At 43.6% G+C, this 16,052-nt stretch overlaps 2 protein-coding genes across 2 annotated transcripts in view; one reads left to right on the top strand and one right to left on the bottom strand.

Annotated features, from left to right (window-relative positions):
• Positions 1-16,052, bottom strand: part of LOC147710516 (ectonucleoside triphosphate diphosphohydrolase 8-like) — a 615,095-nt gene that overhangs the window by 198,313 nt on the left and 400,730 nt on the right. The window lies entirely within an intron of this gene.
• The window catches only part of LOC147710518 (ectonucleoside triphosphate diphosphohydrolase 8-like), a 409,769-nt gene that overhangs the window by 359,007 nt on the left and 34,710 nt on the right, over positions 1-16,052 (top strand). The gene's annotated exons all lie outside the window — the stretch shown is intronic.

Below are 16,052 nucleotides of genomic sequence, written 5' to 3'. Positions count from 1 at the left end.
TTTACAGCAAATTCAACGGGGTAAAGGCCAGCGTAATGAGTCACCCAAGACTCATGGGGTATGTGAACAGTTACTTTGTCGGCCGGTAGGGTGGGAGATAGAACTGACCTTACAGCCTTTCAAAAGGCCCAAGGATCTTTTGAGAGACAAGAGCCAACCACTAAGTCCCACTTCTCCTCTTTCAATACTCGTTTTCTTTCTTTTGTGGCAAGCTTATACATCTTCCTGCTTTCCCTCATCATAGTCTAGTCTCTGGGGTTTTGTTTTAGAGCCCTGCGTAAGGTATTATTAGCCTCTCTACAAGTCTTGTCAAACCAGGAGTGAACCTGATTACAGGACTGGGAATTAGATTTAGAAGATAGATGTTTAACTTTATCTAACAGGGTTGCAAACCCTTGTAAAATGCGTGAAGGCTCGCATGGGAAACAATTGCAACTAAACACCAGTGCCGAACTAATCGGGATTACCTGTGACATAATACTATTAATGTTTGGTGTGCGCCAAACTACCCTACGCTATGCATCTTTAGTGGCTAGTGCCAGGTGGATACAGGCTTAGGCTTCTGTTCCTTATAAGGTAACACTATCTTGGCGGAGATAGGATTGTGATCACTATATGGCTGAATAAGTTCCTCGCAGTCTTTCATCAGAGGAAACATACTCCAAGAGACAAATATGTAGTCGATAGTGCTTCCTGTGCAGCGTCCAGTAAAGGTGGGAATATAGTGGTCAGTCAATTTGGGCGCCTTATTTGCCATACCTCTTTCTAATAGGAGGGAAAATAGAAACAGTCCCCTCGCATCCATCACATGTGGGCTGGCTCGGAGGCGACTGGCTCAAAGGTGGTCGGGGAGAGAGGTAATAAGAGCCCCAGTTTGGCATTAAAGTCCCCTGCCACCAAAAACTCAAAAGGACGATTAGCTTGGGCCACTCTCTCTGCGAGCATATCAATCAGCCCAAAAAGCCCTTGGAAATTACCTTTGGATGTAAAATTATTATTATAAAAAAAATACCAGGTACAGCTTAAAAGTTTCTTTCTAGGAAAGACAGAAAGCCTGTGCCTCCCCCAGCTCCTGTGACAACTGAACAATCATGCCAGCAATTTCCACTTTAAACCAGGCAGACAAGCCCCCCTTAGCTCTGCCAGATATAGAGGGAATAGCGGGGAGGCTAAAACACGAAAATCCATCAAATACAATAGCCCTACACTCCCACGTTTCTTGCATAAAAACTACATCATAGGTCATAATAAAAGACCGCCATCCCTCCAGACCAATCTTAGAGGCTATACCCGCTATAATCCAATTTAGGATTTTCAGACAGACATTTTCAATATGACCTTTGTCATTGCCTAAGCTTACGCTTACCCCAGCAGGGCGGGGGGACAGTAGGGAACTAGGGGACAATTGATAGACGGAAGTTAAATTAGCAGAATCCATCAAGCTGGTCCCGATACGAGGATCTACCCATGGATAATCGTGCGGTAGAATATTATTCGTTAAAACAATAGGACTGGGATTACAAGAAACCCTGCCTATCTCCTCTAAGCCTGACGCCAAAAGTGCGGAATTGAGTTGGGATGGGGATGGTGTTTGAATAGCAAGAACTGGTCAGGGAAGTAATCTGACCGCCTCCTGGTATACCGGGTATGCAGGCACCTCCCCAAACCGTCAATCAATTTCTTCCAAACCAGAGGTGCCCTTCGAATTTTTCCTCTGGTCGTACAGTTCCTTGCGAGCCTTAATTTTTTGTGATTCTGAAATTTTCCAACTGTGCTCATCATCACTCACACCCTGAGAATTTTGAAATTCATTCACCCATGTTGGTGTCACAAGTGTGTTAGAACGTCTTCCTCTAAATCATTCAAATTGAGTTTTATTAGTTGTTGCATGAGGAGAAACCCTATAGACTTCAACTTTCTTTTTAATCTCATCACGCCAATCTAACCCAGCAGACTTTGCCATTTCAATCGTTTCTTTTAGGACACGATTGAAACGCTCAACCATTCCATTTGTTTCTTGATGATATAAAGCACACTTCTTGTGCCTAATCCCATGCTTACAAAGAAACTCTCGCATCTCCTTTGACACAAATTGTACCCCATTATCAGTTAAAATGCAGTCAGGAATGCCTTTCCTGGCTATGAGACTTTGTATAAATGTAATCACATGTTTAGTTTCTATGCCACATGTGACATTAATTTCAGGCCATCTTGAAAAGAGATCAATCAGAACAATTACATACCATTCAGATCCATTTGAACGAACAGGACCAATAATATCTAATGCTACCTCATTCCACGGACCTTCGGGGCGATCACGTATTACCATGGGTTGAACCTTTGGCTTTGCCACTGTCTCACTTAATGCACACTGTACACAATCTCTGATACAGTGCTCCACCTGCAAATCCATGCCAGGCCACCAATTCCTCAATTATATCTTCAACTTTCAAACGCTCCAATTCAGCCAAAACCTGTTCTCGCACAGCAACAGGAATACTGCGTACTTTACTACACACGGGTCTTGCACTATCACATAATTGAATATGATGAACATAATCCTTTAAACAACCCAAAGTTTCACAAAAAACTTGAGGATACTTCGATTTCACCATCTGCAAAAAGTCTCCAGACGAGTTATCCTCAACTGAAGAGATCAAATGCGTTCCAAAGTGTTCCTTTAACTTAATGGGTGGTGTAGAGTTTGGATCTACAATAACTCCTAAATCTCTCTGATGGAACCAGCTTAGTATGGTGTCTACTTTCTGAAAAACATAAATCTTAGCATGAATCATCCTGTCTTTGTGCTGTATGGGACCACAAAAATAACCTAAAAGTTTAATTGGTTCACCACCATAAGCATGTGGAGTTATGTCTAGAGGACAGATCACTATAGTATGATTTAGTCTCTTTAAATAGAACTCCTTTGACACAATGGTGGTTTTAGCACCAGAGTTGAATAAAAGAGAAGTACCTTCCCCTTGTACTAAAGCATCATCAATAGGAATATTTTTACTACTCTCACTATTATTGACTTGTAAGAGAATTTGTCCGCAGTCAAGATCTTGATTAGCATCATCAACATTTTCACCATCATCATAAATCTCATTCACCTTTCCTTTATGAGATTTGACTCTGCATGCAGTAGTAACATGACCTTTCTTTTTACAATTAGAGCAAATGGCCTTTCACCCTGGACATGACCTATCATTTGCTAAATGACCCGCTTTGCCACAGAGAACGCATTTGAGTTGGAAGAGCTATATTTCTTGTTCTTCCCTGAATCTAATTTCTTTTGATCAGGCTGTTTAGTTACATTTTGAAACTGCTTAACCACATGAACAAGATATTTTTCTTTCTTATCGCCATTTTTTTTTAATCACCTAAACACACTTTAGAGAATGTCCAATCCTTTTAGCAATGACTAAAACCTCCTCTAGCGATGGTTCTTTGCCACGGTTTTTTGCCACAACTCTTCCCTAACACGTTCGATATTACCACCAAGCTTGAATTGGCCTCTTATTCTCTCGTCCACAGTAGAGCCAAATTTACATGAAGAGGCAAGTTTCCTTAAAGCAGTAATATAGTTTTCTATGGATTCATCTTCAAGTTGAGATCTACAACCAAAATGATATCTCTTGAGGATGGTACTTACTTTTGGTAAATAATGTTTATCCAATTTAGCTATACAGATTTCAAACTCCTTAAGATGAAGTTCTTGAATCTCAGGGAGATGATCGAATACTTCCTGTCCCTCTGATCCTAGACAATGCAACAACAAAGCTGTTTTTCTCTGAGCGCTCAAAGAAGAGCCGCAAACCCTTCCATATCTCTCAAAAACTTTATGCCATTTCTGCCACTTTATCAGTGGGTCTCCAAGGCAAGAGAGTGTAGGGCGTAGTCTGGAGAAGCCTTGAAAATACTGACGCTTTAAAACTGTGTGCGTATCACAGAGGTGACATGCTGCTTATGGGCACAATCAGGTGAAGCTGATTGTGCCAAAACGTACAAGACGTGCAACATCATAGAACAACTGGTGCGTAGATGAAAACCAACAGAACATCCAATATGGCTGCCACTGCCGAGTGATGCACTACGTTGAACATGGATGCGTCACACTCTAGTCGACATCACTCTAGTCGACATCACACTAGTCGACATCACACTGGGAAGAGCATTAGAGAATGTCGGGGCACGAGGAATCACCAAAGCCGATCGTCAACGACATATTTAAAGGTAAACAGAGTCTCGTTTAAAACTTTTCCTCCTGAAGTACCTGTATCACTATAATATTAAATAAAAGTGTCCCATAAACCAGAAAGCAAATAACGAGATGCGCTGCGAATTTAAGTATAGAATTAATCACCAAGGGGTAATTACATACTTTAAACCAAGGAGATCCCGAAAGTTATATAGAATAATAAAAGCAGAGTTTATTGTTAATGTTCTTCAATCCAAAAGCAGATGAATCCAACAACAAATGAAAAGAAACTTTAGATGATTGCAGCAGAAAATCTTCAATATTGCCGCAAGATGTGAATAGTGTTCAGTGTTGAGATCCCATTAATAACCCTCTTACAGAAACTTCCAAGTGTTTCCCATCATCCTCTGTCGCCAATTGTAAGAATCAACTCTGCGCAGGTAGATATTTCCAAGTTTTGTAGTTTATTCATAAGAGTAAGGATCCCATCCACAGGAACAGTCCATACACAAAGATAGTTATTCTGCAACTGATCTTACTCTTGTACTAACATTCTAATGCTCCTAGCAACAAGAGTAACAACCTAGAATGCTACAACCTCCCTCGGCCCAGAAAGCAGCTACTGCTCTAGTAGACCTTGCTGTGACACTCCACGGCAAATCCAGCTCCATAGAAGAATAGGCCTGAGCAATCGCATGCCTGACCCATCCACTGATAATTGCTTAAACACCTTTTTACCTCTGCAGGCTTCCCTATCCAGGAAAAACTTCAAATAAGTATAGGAGACAATCGAAGAAGACAACTCCCCTATTCCTTAAGCGGAGGTAATGGCTAACAGAAAGGCCACTTTGTAGAAAAGACAAGCTAAGCTCACCTGATCCAGCTTCTCTTTCTGCAAACCCTCCAGAACCACTGATAAGTCCCAGGAGGAAAACGGACAAGAGAACACTGGCGTCTTCCATCTAAAACTCTTTAGAACCACTTTTGCTAATGGAGATCATCCTTAGGCTCCCTACATGATTGAATGGCTGTCCATTGGGAACCTAGAGTAGAGAGAGATAACTCTTTGAAGAACCATCCCTCAAAAAAGTCCAAAATGTGAAATGACTCACCAGACAATGAATCACAGGATTCTTTGAACACCATACACAAAAATGTCCCCAATGCTTAGAATACGCCTTATATATTGAATCCTCCTTAAACAGTTGATTATCACAGGGAACCTGCACCGTGAAAAGTCTAGCAGTTGCAACCAAACCTCTCAATTTCCAGGCCATCAGTCGTAAATGGATGATAAATCTGGGAACTGAAGATGGCTGGGAGAGAAGGGAAATTGAAGTGGACGTTCCGCTGCTAGAAGAGTCATCAATGGAAAACATGGTCTCCTTTGACAGAAAGGTGCCACCAGATTCACTGTCACCGCATACCTCCAAATCTTCTGAAGCACCTTCGGGAGGAAGAGAATGGGAGGGTGAGAGGAAGAAAGGCCTACAGTAGGTCCTGGGGCCATGGATTTACTCAGTCATCTACCTCCATTCTTCTGAACACTCCTTCTCTGTGCAAAATTGCGGCAGTAGAACATTCAACAGGGATGTAAAAAATCCAGAGAAGGAACCCTGTGTTGACAACGTTTTGTCGTCATCTGTAGACTGAGATGGAAATCGACTGACACAGACATACTCCTGCTCAGGCTGACTGCCTGCAAAATGACCATGCCTGGAAAATACATTGCTCTGATTGATATCAAGTGGAATTCCACCCAGGAGAGAATCTCATCGGAAAATTTGGCCAGGGACAGAGATTTTGTACCCCCTTGCCCGTTCATGTAAGACATCACCACCTTATTGTCCTTGCTTAAAGGAACCGCATGACGCATCACCCGAGGATGAAAGCTGAGAAGAGCCATCTCTATCACTACTAGCTTTCGCCAATTGAAAGAATTATGAGCCTCTGATGGACACCCCTTGTCTTGAGCCTCACAGTCCCCTAAAGTCACACTCCAACCCCATTATCTCGCATCTGTCATCAGAAGCAACGGAAATGGCTATATGAATTGAACCACTTTTAAGAGATTGATGGCAACAGCCAGCACTGAAGACTGAACTATCTTTTGAGATACAGGGATGAAAATATTATAAGTTAATGAGGCTGGAGACCAATAAACTAGAACATGTTACACCAGCGGCCTTAGTTGGATACGGGCCCATGGCACCACTGCCATCACCCCCTAAACCTTTAGCATTTGGTGAGCTGGTGCCGAATGAAACAGAAAAAGCTGTTGGAGGTGAAACTGCAGAGTCAACATCCGGTCCTCCGTCAGAAAACCCCTCACCTTCGCTTTATCAAAAATAGCTCCAATAATTTATTCTGGTGGGTAGGAAGCAGCTGTGACTTGTCTTTGTTTAGAAGAAGCTCCAGAGAATTAAGAATGTCACATACCCTGGACACATCTTCCCCTGCTTTGGAAAGAGAGGATGCCACAATTAGTCAACCATCCAGGTAGGGAAAGACTTGTAGCCCAAGCAAAGGCAAATGCTTTACCACTGGTGAAAGTACCTTTGTTAATATTCATGTAGAAAACGGAGAGGCCGAAAGACAATACCTTAAACTGGAAATGATTCGACCCCACTGCAAAGCGAAGAGAGAACATGAACTGGAATGAGGAAATACGCATTTTATAATTCCATTGTCATGAGGAAGTCCCCTTGAGAAGCCAGAGGAATGATCCCCTGTAAAGTCACCAAGACAAATTTGTTGAGGAATTTCAAATTCAACACCAGACAGAGGCTTCCATCCACCTTTAGCACCTGAAATAGCAGGGGATAAAATCCCGTTGGCCTTTATGATTGGGGAACTGGAACTATTGCTCTCTTCTGCCAGGGAGACTTTAGGCATTGGCATGTGCAAGAAAGAAGGTATCGGGTGGGGGAGACTGGAGTTCTGTTTGGTAGCCATGATCCATTATCAACACCCCCCATTTATCTGACACCAGTTCTCGCTAATGATCTGAAAATAGGCTTATTCTTTCTCCCACCGTAAGAATAGCTGTCATTGTTTTGGTTGACTCTGCTTGAGTCCCTGAGGTTGCAGTGGTCAGTAGTTTCCAAAGTCTGCGGCTCCCTAACCCTGAGCCCGGGCCCTAGAGGGCTGTTTATTATGGAGTAACTGATTAAAACCCTTGTTCACAAATGAGCACTTACTCCCAAAAGGTTTGAATGGTTGAAGCAGCTTTTTCTCTTCTGCAGCCTTCTTTACAATCTCAACCAGTGGTGCAGAAACGAGCTTGTCTCTTGTAAAGGGAAGTCACAGTCTTCCCTAACTGGCAAGTAACAGGAAGACTGTTCTAATGAAGTTGCACTGGGCCCAAAAGTGATGTATATTTTGAGAATTACTCGAGGAATTCACATAATATTTGGGGGCACGACGCAACTTATCATTTTGCACTATGCTGAATTTACTGGAAGAACATGGAGCAAATAGCTGTTTGCTCTCATGACAGATGCAATTACGCGTGACCGCCCATTAAAAAAGATCGTTGTCCTTCCAGAGTGCTTGGCCCATTCCAACTTCTACATGTTTAACCACAACAAACACTGAGCAGCACTAAAGGCCCAGCTGAAGTAGAAGACCAAAGGAATTCAAACGAAACATCCAACAGAAACTGAGCCAGCAGTTCCATATGTGCTAAAATCTTGGTGGGACCTTACTAATCCCGAAGGTAACCAAAGAGGAGTTTAACGACTTTCAGAAGAGTCTGAGAAGAGAAAGCGGCCTAGAAGGCCAAAACCAGAATTCAATTTGATAATAAGAATGTATTTCTACACAACTAAATCTGTCTTAACAACATAAGGCTAGAAAGCTTGGAAAAAACATAACTTTCTAACCTGTGCCATGCAGCTTGCATGCAGTTTTTGACATACACCAATAATATTACCTAAAAGATGACTAGATCGCTAGAAAGGTTCAACCTGAAATGTGCGCTCTTTAAAAATCACTTCTGAAGTTTTGCAGCAGGGCATTTGAAAATCTTGTGTCAACTCCAAAAACAGATAATCTTATCTTACTTAACTTGTTGCTACTGTTAGAGGTTTGCCCATGGGCCCGCAGCTCACAGGAGTCACAACGACGGGCACCACCACGAGGGGAGTCAGGGAGCCCAGATTCTAGTTGATTCGATGTGACGACTCAGTCAGTCTCACTCTCACACTGCCCACCCAAGGTCCTACCGTCCGACTCAGTCAGAGAGTGACAATTAAGTGAAGGAAGTCACTCACGGCACATTTGGGACTGGGAGTCTGTTCCCGAACTTGCATTGAAGTCAGTCACTCACTCTAGAGACTAGTGACACCCACCACCCAAGCCACGGAGCAGGCAAGAGTCCAAATCCGGCTCCGCGGCCGCACTGTGCAGGCATATAAACCCTCTGCGCTACTTTAGATAAGTGAACACTGCCACTAGACAAAAGTCCCCTGTCTCTCCAGCAAGTACATTAATAAATCACCGGAGGTAACTTGACACTTTTATTGTTGTCCGAAAACTGTTGAATATACAAGGAAATTTACAGTGCTTTTAACACTGCTGCACTGCCACAAAAGGTACCCCACTAACAAAATCTGCCCCCCACCCTTCCAGTCTACCAGGGAAATGCCCACCCATTGCCTGATATATGATACAGCCATTCCGGCCTTGGTGGTGTTCAAAACAGACAATGTCTTGTTGGCCAGTCCAACATCACTAATTGACCAGCGTGCACATGCTGTGGCTTCAGAGATGCAGTATTCGACATAAAACAATGGCAATTAATGTGTTATTCATATTACCTAAGCAATGGATAGACTTCTAGGATTGAACCTGAATTGTGTACTCTTTAACAATCATTTCCGAAGTTTAGCAGAGCATTTGAAAATCTTGTGTCAACTACAAAAACAGATAATCTTATTTATTTTATTTATTTATTTGAGGTTTTATAGAGCTTGAACGTGACCTGTTATGGTATCAGAGCGCTTTACAGGGATACCACGTTGTGTACAGGTTTGGCAAGGGCAACAAACATGGATCGGGATAGAGGGAATTGACTATATTAGGACAAAAACTAGGGTTATATACATTAATCAAGACATTACAATAATCAGCAGAGCAACATGTCAGCAATATATAGAGAAAAACAGCAATTATATATGAGGGGGGATATGGCAGCAAAAAGCAGAGAGAACCAGCAATACAATTGAAGAAGTAAGATATCGGTACAAGGAAGGGGCAACCAAGCAGACCAGGAAATTTTGCATAGGAACAAAAGCAATGACACAAGGCGGTATGCGCGACAAAAGAGAGTTATGGTAGGAATTTGCTCATTAGGAAGGTTTTAGCTTCCTTTTTAAAGATTGACAGAGAAGGTATTCTGCTGATGGAGGAGGGTAGCGAGTTCCAGATTCTTGGTGCAGCCCCAGAGAAGGCACAGTTATAAGTTTTTTCCTTACGGAAGCGAGGTGGCTGCAGCACACGGTGTGTGGCGGACCGGGAGTTTCTGATTCCCCCATATACCACGATTTTCTGGGCGAGATATGCCGGGAAGTTCGTGTGTAGTGCTTTGTGCGTTATACAGGCCAGTTTGAGCTGGATTCTGGCTTCAAAAGGAAGCCAGTTCAAGTCCTTCAGATGTGGTGTTATGTGGTCAAATGTTTTGGAGCCTGAAAAGAGTGTAGCTGCTGCGTAGAGGCAAGCTTACTTACTTACGTTTTGCTTCTGTTAGACTTTAGCACCAGGTCCCCAGCTCACAGGAGTCACAACGACCAGCACCACCACAAGGGAAGTCGAAGAGTTGAGACTCTAGTGGAGTCAATGTGACTACTCAGTCATTCTCACTCTAACATGACCTCATCCGTCCTGCTCCCTGCCCGAGGTTTGACAATCGGACTCAGTCAGAGAGTGACAATTAATAGAAGGAAGTAACTCATAGCCCAGTCCTGGACGTGCATTGATTCTAGTCAGTCATTCTAAAGTCTTGATACCCAGCACTCACACAGCGGCCACAAGCCCGACTCGACTTCGACTCCGGAGCCATGCAGCGTCACTGCAGCTTTTACTGCTGTGCGGGTGCTGGCCAATAATTTTTACCAGAGCCATCAGCATTCGCTTGCTACCAGATTGACAGCCCTGGAATTTGGTTGGCAGTCCCAAAAACGGTGGTGCACATACTCCACCATGGTCTCCTTACCTAGGGTAGGGTGCAGCAGATGCACACTTGCACTTAAGCACACAGGCTGCTAGCTGCAGTACATGTAGTAAGTCACTGTCCAGGTCTGCAGCAGATACATCCAATGTATCAAATCAAGGTCTGCACCTGCCCTCCTGGTGTCACCATAACAGGTGACAACCAGGCCCAGCTTGCGGGTCATCATGATGTCTCTGCAGGCAGAGCTCCAGCACAGCAGTGCAATTAAGCGCGCCTCACACTGCGGCTCATTTTATGTACCAGAGCGCTTGCCAAACCAGACAAAAAACAGGGTTCGCAAGCAAGGTGGCAGGGGTCCCAACAGGTGCCTTAGGGGTCGCAGTTGCAACCCCTGGCGACCCCTAACTGACGTCCCTGTTGTGGAAGAACCTGACAAGATTTTTCAGTTAAAACTGTCTGGAAAAATCACATGAGACTTTGGCTGCTGCAGCAGCTATGTCTCATTCCTGTTTTTTTCTTTTTTCTAACAAGAGGCATAAAAGGCTACCCCCTGCTACAAAAATGTATCTCCTTTCCTCCACTATTCCTCACACACCATCCCATATCTCCTACTCTAGACATAGCCTGCAGCATACATTTACCACCTGCTCAGAACAGGTGATAAATGTATCTGTTAAACCCCACGGAATTGGGAATTCAGTATAGCTTTGTGGCTCGAAAAAGCAGATCACATGGTAATTCCATGGCGTTTAACAAACAATAAAGGGAAATGATTGTGCACATTTACTCTGAGTTAAATCCGCCCTAGTACAGTGCAACTCATAATTGGGGATTAAGGGGGTTGCTGTCACTAATGGATGGTGGGCCTGGGAGAGAAGGACCTGTGCTGGTGTGTGCAAAGATAAATTGTGTCAGGTAGAAGGGGGCAGATCCCTGTGTGAACCAATGGAAGGATGCTCGAGTTTCCTCTTCTTGACGGTGCTGGACTGTCCTATCTGGGTTTTTCACACTTTAAAAATGCAAATTGATGATAAAGGACTAGGCAATATTTGGACATTTGTGCAGAGCAAAATATGGAACAGAAGCCTTTTTCTTCCCCTACACACCACCACTTTTGACATAAGTGCAAAGTATTGTGAAGGTAGGTAGCTTACTGGACATCTCCACATCTGTGTACTATGACAATATGCATAAATTGTGAAGGTGCACAGATCTGTATAGTTACTTTCACAATATTTTAGTCAATATTTAGGTTGCAATATTTCTGCACATCATTATTCTCTGTCGATATCCAATACCTCACCAAAGCATTTTCATAATATTAATAAAAGAAGTTTATTGTTAACCATTTCAGTAGTACTGATTATATCGATCTCAGAAGAATGAAAATCGAAATGGACCACACAGGCGAATTAGCGACGCCAAAAAGGCTTATTTTGGTGAACAAGTTAGAATGGCCAGCTCATCATCTAAAGCCTTGTTTAAAACTATTTCTTTGCTTACAACGGCCCCCAGTCCCAAGATAGAAAGCAACATTGAACTGTGCAAGACCCTAGCCACTTTCTTCTCACAAAAGGTCGGAAACATTTTCTCCTCCTTTACTCTCACATCTGTTGCCACTAATGAGGTGTTGTCCTCAGCAAGCGCTGATCAGAAAGGGTGCTCCCCTAGATTTGATCATTTCATTCCACTGGAACAGCAAGGAGTAATCAAACTGATCTCAGAGATTCGGCCTGGCTCTCCTCTGGACCCTTGTCCAGTTTCCGTATTGAAAGCAATACCAGAAATCGTGGGGGAAGCTCTCACTCCACTGTTTGCCTCAATTTTCAACTTAGGTCACTTTCCTGGCCTCTGGAAGACCGCCTCTATTTTGCAGCTACTAAAAAAATCTAACTTGGATCCCACAGATCCGAGTAATTACAGACCCATCTCTCGTCTTCCCTTCCCGGGTAAGATGATTGAGAGGGCCATGAACGGTCATCTTAGTCGCTTTCTTCAGTCCAACTCCCTGCTAGATAACACGCAGTTTGGTTTCCGTCCGGAGCACAGCACTGAGCTGGCGCTAATAAAATCTACCGACGAGATCAGAGAGGCCTTAGATCTGGGTGGGGCAGCCATACTCATCATGCTGGACCTCTCGGCCGCTTTTGATACGGTCCATCACAAAGTTTTGATGGACCGTCTATCGGCGGTCGAAGTCCATGGTAAGGCCTGGGACCTTCTGAAATCATCTTGGCAAATAGAATACAAACAGTGGATCTTGGCAGGGACAGCTCTAAGCCTTTTTCTCTCCCTTGTGGAGTCCCTCAGGGCTCGTCGCTCAGCCCGACATTGTTTAATGTTTATGTTGCTCCATTCGCACCTTTAATTAGATCATTTGGCTTCCAGCTAACATATGCCGATGATACACAAATTGTGTTTTCTAATAAAAAAGGCACTGAGTTAGAGACTGGTGCAAACTGCCACAACTGCATGCAGGCCATTGCTGCATGGATGGCGTCAAACTGCCTTAAACTTAATGCAGGCAAAACCGAGGTTATCATCTTTGGGAACTTGGCCCATTTGTGGACACCTGATTGGTGGCCAGATACAATGGGCACACTCCCAATTTCGGTGGATAGGGCAAAAAACCTTGGGGTGATTGTGGACTCGAAATTGGCTTATTACGATCAAGTCAGTAGGGTCGTTTCCTCCTGTTTTTTTGTCCTGCCCATTTTGCGCAAGATCAAATTTTCCCTCCCGGAAGATAGTATGAAAATAGCAGTCACGGCACTCATTCTCTCACGTCTGGATTATTGCAATGCTCTCTTAATTTACATTCAGAAGAGACAATTGGCAAGACTCCAGATGGTGCAGAATGCGACAGCCAGACTGCTCGCAGGGATTCCTAAGTTTGCCTCGGTTAGGGCACAACTTGGAGCCCTTCATTGGCTCCCTGTTGAATCTCGGATTCAGTTTAAGGCCTGTGTTTGGTGTTTAAAGTTAAATGGCACTGGTCCTGATTTTTTAAGCAATCTTTTCAATGATACGTCCTGGGAAGGGCCCTTCGTTCCATGCAAGCCAAACAAGTTTCCCTCCTCGCGTTGCGAAACAGAGTTGGGGTGGAAGGAGTTTTCGACATTGGACCGCTAATGCATAGAACAGTCTTCCTTTTTCCCTAAGGAGCTCGACAGAACTGCTCCTGTTTCGAAAAGGATTAAAAACCTGGCTCTTCAGGTAAATTGCTCCCGCCCATCGTGCTAGGCATAATGTCTCTTAGATGGTAGTGTACAGTGCCAGAACATCCCTGGGTAGCAGAGCGGTTTAAAAATCTTATTAACATTAACATTAACAATTAGACTGACTATCAGTATGTATGGCGAGGTTTCTGTTTAATACCTGAACTTTCACAGAGCACACCATCAGGCAATTACATGCCACCCAGAGTCTAACTGCTGGAGCTGAGGAGGCATGAAGAAGACAAATTAATATTCAACATGAAATAGATGGGCGGAGAAATTGAAGCAAAGAATGAGCTTTTCTGGGTAGGGGAATCTATCCCAGTAGGGTAGGGGGTGTGGAGGGAGAAGGCACAGTACAGTTAGGACCTCTAATTTGGAGAAGTGACGATGGTGACGGTAAGATGGACAGCAAAGGTCCATGAGGGAGCTGAGATGATGGCCAGAAAGTTTAAGGAAACTGTTGTGGGGAAGTGATTGTTTCATTATATGGGGGGCCTGCAGGGAGGTTTAAGGGTATAGTTAAAAGGAATATCCAGACCAGAAAGCCTTTAATGAGAATAAATAGTAAAGATTTGATCACACATTGAACTAAGAACTAGCACTTTTTTCTTCTAGAAGCTATGTATGATGTACATTGATCCTTACCATTTGGTCCTAAATATATGTAGTACATGTGTGTGCATTTTTAAGTGTGGAGTAGCATGTTTATTGTATTGAGAGTGGAGATTTCTTCTTTACTGAGGGGTTATGGTGGCTGACCCCTCATACTTGCACACATTTTCAATTTTCAAATGTTTTACTTTATTTGTTAAAATAATTAGAGAACAGTGGTATGTGCTGCTTTGCTATAGCGATCAATTGTAAATCATTTTAGGTTTAGGGTGTGATTCTATGAGGTTTTGCAATAGAATTTGTAAGGCTGGGGTATGTATTTTATGGATCTGGTGGTTGAAGTTTGGTGACAGACTTTTCCTATTAAAACAGCTTTTTCTTTATATAAGACTGAATACATTCCTTATCTTTTCTCAACTTTGAAAAAAATCTTTTTAGGGGAGATAATGGAAATCGGTTGGTTTAAAATTAGAATTTAGTGGAATAATCCTTGTCTTCAGTATTAGAGATATAGGCTAGTGATGCTTCTATGGTAAGTAACTCACCTTGTAAAGGCTTCTGAATGCAGTTGCACTAATAACAATGTTCAAATTTACAGAGGTCTGACTCACAAAGGTTAGAAATAAAATCTACCAATATCTCCTGTGGTTGACGCCTCCCTTTCTCCAGCCTCCCACTTACTTTGCTGTTCTTCGCCATTGCCCCTTTCACCAACCGCCCTCCTCCAAAACAAATGTATCACTGAAATGCTTAAGGTCCTTAGGTATGTGAAGGTTCTCCTACACTCTCTGTAGCCATCCACAACGAATGTCCTGTTAGTATGGCAGGCGCTTCCATGCCCACTTGAACTAGATCCACGCTATACTAAATGGCACCAATGTACAGCTGTGTTTCTCTAACAATGGTACACTTTTCCTTAGGTAAGCAACATCAGGTGCACAAGATATGAATCCAAAACAATGGAAAATAAGCTAATAAATATTTTGATTGCATTTTGATTGTTGAACTGTAAACAAATGGTGAGTTCTAGACTTAATCTGCTCACTGCAGTTGAGACCCTACGTCAGGGGGTGGATGAGGGACATACCATGGCCCTCATCCTATTGGACCTGAGTGCAGCTTTCGACACTGTGGCGCACGACAACTTGCTACAGTGTCTGAACAACGGAGGAATATCCGAAGCTGCACTCCAATGGTTACAATCCTTCCTGACAGGAAGAAGCTTCCAGGTTCGCCAGGGCGACCACTACTCGAAAGACATAGGTTTGGGACAGGGAGTTCCCCAGGGTTCGTCCCTGAGCCCAACCTTGTTTAATCTCTATGTCTCTCCAGTTGCTACAATTGCCGTGAGTCACGGATTGAGCATCGTGTCATACGCCGATGACACGCAGCTGGCTATCTCCCTATCGCGTGCACCCGGTCTTGCGATGGACAGTTTCAGGGATTGCATGCAAGAACTTGCAACCTGGATGTCCACCAACTGCCTTAAATTAAACGGCAACAAGACCGAGGTGCTCGTTGTGGGGAGGAACCCATCTGCTTGGTCATCGGCGTGGTGGCCTCCATGCCTGGGTGAAGCTCCCATACCCCGCCAGGGAGTAAAAAACCTTGGCGTATGGCTCGACACTGACCTATCTTTTGGACCCCAAATAGACCGAGTTGCAGGTGTCTGTTTTAGCGTCCTAAAAACCATAAGGAAGGTCCTTGACCTCCTTCCTATGTCAGCATGGAAAACACTGGTACACGCCCTTGTGACATCAAGCCTAGACTACGGCAACCTACTCTACCTGGGTACCACCTGCAAAGCTATGAATCGCCTTCAGGTAATACAGAACGCGGCAGCCCG

The sequence above is a fragment of the Lissotriton vulgaris genome, chromosome 5 (assembly GCF_964263255.1).
Source record: "Lissotriton vulgaris chromosome 5, aLisVul1.2, whole genome shotgun sequence".
In the NCBI taxonomy this organism is placed as follows: Eukaryota; Metazoa; Chordata; class Amphibia; order Caudata; family Salamandridae; genus Lissotriton; species Lissotriton vulgaris.
The sequence above is the reverse complement of the archived record's forward strand: the minus strand, read 5'-3'. Positions and strand labels throughout refer to the sequence as shown.